Source organism: Mus pahari, chromosome X, assembly GCF_900095145.1.
Source record: "Mus pahari chromosome X, PAHARI_EIJ_v1.1, whole genome shotgun sequence".
NCBI classification, from domain to species: domain Eukaryota; kingdom Metazoa; phylum Chordata; class Mammalia; order Rodentia; family Muridae; genus Mus; species Mus pahari.
This window is the reverse complement of record NC_034613.1, coordinates 4,260,107-4,264,544: the sequence shown is the minus strand read 5'-3', so window position 1 is coordinate 4,264,544 and position 4,438 is coordinate 4,260,107. Positions and strand designations below refer to the sequence as shown.

Below are 4,438 nucleotides of genomic sequence, written 5' to 3'. Positions count from 1 at the left end.
GAGAGAGAGAGAGAGAGAGAGAGAGAGAGAGAGAGAGAGAGAGAGAGAGTTGATTAGTCCCAATACTTTACCATTTCAGATTAAATGTAGGCATTTACTTATTTTGACCTGTATTGTAACTTAATTTCTTAAATATTTCTTCTCCTTAGGTTGAGGCAATTTAAGATAAGCACAGCATCTAAAAGATACTGTGTAGTGAGGGCTTTGATTTCTTTGAAAACCCAGTTATGTTCTGTGAATATGTTTTTGTTTTAATCCCCGGTGTGGGATATGAAGCTGCTGAAGGTTATCCACAGCTGTTGACTATGACTGTCTGGGTTTGTCTGGTGCTCTAGGAGGGGCGTGATCTTTGCCAGCTGCTGATAGGTTAATTCTGAGGATGCTGCAGGGGAAATAAATGTCAGAGCACCAAAGGGGGAAAAGGGCATGAGAAAGGAGGAGGAAGAGGAGGAAGGGAAAGAAGAAGAAAAGGGAAGGCAGCAGCTCCTGGTTGCTGTTGTTGGAGTTTGTCAAGTGTTCATGAACGAATAGAGAGGAAGAAGAAATTGGAGATATCCTGACAAGATTGGACTTAGGCCCAAGGAACCCAATGGCCCTAATGAGCAGGAAGTAGTCTATTTTGTGGGCTAGAAGCGATCTACACTCCCTTTCTTTTCTACTGGTCTTTTTCTCCTACCTAGTGTTGTGGGATTGGAAAAAAATTAAAGTGGAATAAAGGTTAGAAAGGAGGTATAAAAACCCAATAAAATAGCCAAAAAGAGCACCAACACTGTAGTACATGAGCCCATACATTTCTCCACTCTGTTGTTCTGCCTATATTCCTAATATGACACAATTCCTTTAGTGATCACACTTTTCTGTTTTAAAACACTTTCTTTTTTAAGGTGGTTTCACTGGCACTATCTTGTCTTAGAAAGCCTTTGTTTTACCTGAGGCCTTTGTTCATGGGGCTTTTCTCTCTCCCCTCTCCCCTCTCTTCTCTCCCCTCCCCCCTCTCCCCTCTCTCTCCTTCTCTTTTATTTGTTAGCTGTCCATTGCTATGAGCATAAACCTGAGAAAATTAACTCACCCAGACTGGGTGACTTGGTATCTCCTACAATGGCATTATCTCCCTAATGACCCTTTGATAAGCCCCCCCACCTTGAAGTTCCTTCACTTTCCAACAGATCCTCAGTCTGGTGATCAAGCCTTTCATTCAGGTGACACTTAAGGGCCAAATCATAATAAGCAATTCTAGTACATGGAAAATGCCAAACTATTTTCTTATGGTCTCTCTGATTTGTGATGAGAAATATCCTGTTACATTTGTAAAAAAAAAACTATTTTCTTTCTATTAACTATTTTATTTATTCACAACCCAAATGTTGTTCTCCTGGTTCTCCCTCACAGAGTTCTTTCCCCCATCTCCTTTGCCTCTGAGAGGGTGCCCCCCACAACTGTTCTCTGATCATGGGACATCACATCTTTACGGGATAAGTCACGTTCTCTCCCACTGAGACCAGACAAGACATATGTTACATATGTGCTGGGCCTCTATGCTCTTTGGTTGGTGGCTTTGTTTCTGGGAACTCCCAGGGGTCCAGCTTAGTTGACACTGTTGTTCTTCCTATGGAGTTGCCATCCCCTTCAGCTCCTTCAATCCTTCCCCTAACTCTTCCACAGGGGTTTCCAACCTCAGTCCAATGGTTGGCTGTAAGTATATGAATTTGTCTCAGTCAGCTGCTGGTAGAGTCTCTCAGATGGAGAGCCATGCTAGGCTCCTGTCTGCAAGTACAACAGCAGTGTCAGGGATTAGTGCCTGCCCATGAGATGGATCCCAAGTTGGACTGGTCACAGGATGGCCTTTCCATCAGTCTCTGCTCCATTTTTGTCCCTGAATTTCTTTTAGACAGGAACAATTTGGAGTCAAAAGTTTTATAGGTGGGTTGGTGCACCCATCCCTCCACTGAGTTCCTGTCTGACTACTGGAGGTGGTCTCTTCAGGTTCCATCTCCCCACTGTTGGACATTTCAGCTAAGGTCACCCACATTTAGTTCTGGGAGCCTCCCCTATCCCAGGTCTCTGGGACTTTCCTCCCTGAAAAGTATATTTCTTTCTAGCTGATTTTTAAATGCTTTTTCTTTTTGTCTTATGCCTTCCACCAAATTCAGGGCATTTTTGTTTTTGTTTTTGTTTTTGTTTTTTGGGTTTTTTTTTTGTTTGTTTTTTTCGAGACAGGGTTTCTCTGTGTAGCCCTGGCTGTCCTGAATTCAGGGCATTTTTAAACAATTGTATTTTAGAAATTTTTTGAATCTCATACTTTTTTCTTCCCTTCTGGGTGTGTAATAATATCACTTTTAGATTTTGTATTGTACTACATGTCTGTATTTTCTGTATTGTTACTCTAGCTGTAACCTTGCTCACTATTTTCTTCTATAATCTCTGCTCTCCTATTGTAAGCTTTAAAAACTTTAAAAAAATATTCTTTCAATTCTAGAATTTCTATTCAGTTTTCCTTTGTGTCTTTCTTTTCTTTGATGAGAATTTTTGTTTCAAAATAGTAATTATTCATAATAGCATTTTATGATGGTTGTATTAAAATGGCTGTCAAATAATTATGACATCTGTGTCATCCTGGTGTTAGTATCTATTCATCCTCATCTATTGTTCTAATTGAAATATTCATAGTTCTTGGTATTATGGATGATTTTCAATTATATCCTGAACAATTTGCATATTTCACCTCTGATTGTTATTTATGTTTTGTTACTTATTATTTCCCTGATTATAGACATCTCTCTTTTCATACCTAACCTGTGCAGTTTTCAACTGGTCAGGAGGAAAAGGGACATTACCTTATAACGGTTTGAGCAGAATGCTAACAGATGCTAACTTCATTATTGCTTGTCTGGATTGGTAGTCAGGAATTTACTGGCACACGGGCTTTGTGGATACCCACCAACCTGCCAGTTACTGTCATTTTCAAAATAGTAGTAGCAGCCAGGGGTCTTCTTACACAGTTCTGTTGTTGACTGCCATGCACAATCAGATCAAGGAGAAACATGTTTGGGGAGTGTTCAAATGGAATAAGACTTGTGCTGCCAACAGGGTTTTGCCCTGAGGAAAAGGCTTTTTTTCCCCAGTCATTTGTGCAGAAAGAGAGAAGGCTTATTTTGTCTTAGTGTTTGCTTACTTTATTTGGTTACTATATGATTGTTGTTTCTGGTTCATAAGCCTCTCTGGCACACCTACACCAAGATATACAGAAAGTGAACAGTTCATCCTGCAAATCTCATAGCTTACAGGCAAACCCTTTGCAGCCCTCTTACATTCATTGTCTTATGCTTGCCTCATCTTTAGGGTCTTTAAGCATAGTGTGAAGTGTATTTACTCATTTTTGTTTAAAACCCAAAGTTTCATTTATTTCACGAGAGATTACAATCTATTCCACCCTAAAATATAGAAAGAGGCTTTTCAGATGCCACCGTCCCTGTCACCACTTGCTGAAGCTGTGGTCAACCCCAGTATGTACTTCAACATCAAGGAAATGGCGAGCCGTTGGTCCACATCCCCTATGAGCTGTTTGCAAACAAATTCCAAAGACAGCAGAAAATGTTGTGCTTTGAGAACTGGAGAGAACTGGATATGAGGGTTCCTCCTTTCACAGAATTACTCCAGGATTCCTGTGCCAGGGATGACTTCACAGGCCATGATGGACCTGGTGGCAGGTCCATTTACAGGGAGAAATTTGAGAATGAGAACTTCATTCTGAAGCATACGGGTACTGGCATCTTGTCCATGACAAATGCTGGACCAAACACTAATGGTTCCCAGGGTTTTATCTGCACTGCCACGACTGAGTGGCTGGATGTCAGCACATGGTCTTTGGTAAAAGGGGACATGAACATTATTGTGGATGCTATGGAGCATTTTGGGTCCTGGAATGGTGAGACCAGCAAGAAGATCACCATTGCCTACTGTGGACAGCTCTAATATATTTGACTTGCAGATATCTTACCCACCAGACCATTCCTTCTGTAGCTCAGGAGAGTGCCCCCACCTCACCTGTTCACAGTACCCTGTAATCTCTGCTCTCACTGAAGTTCTGTGGGTTCCATATTTTCCCCATTCCCCTCAAAATCTAGCTGGACTGCAGGGTTGTGTTTATGATTATAATCAAAAATTAAATAAGAAAAATAATACAGAGGGGTACCCACAGATAAAATGCATTACTTATAGAACAAGTTTTTAAACAACTATATTATTTTAAAGGAAAGTATACAATGTTTACCCCAAGTACCATGTCACTCAGAGTTAGTGTTCTTCCCAAGTGACAAAGAGAAGACAGGAATAGAGATGTGATGGCATTCATGCTTGGGGGACTCATTCGTTTGCGTTCTCTCTCAGTTTCTTTTGTTGCTCTTTCAAAGGCTTAAGTAGACTTTTTAATTAAATTTGT

At 40.7% G+C, this 4,438-nt stretch overlaps 1 pseudogene; it reads left to right on the top strand.

Annotated features, from left to right (window-relative positions):
- Positions 1–3,457: 3,457 nt before the first annotated feature.
- LOC110313716 lies at positions 3,458–3,972 on the top strand (annotated as a pseudogene).
- The last annotated feature ends 466 nt before the right edge of the window (positions 3,973–4,438 follow it).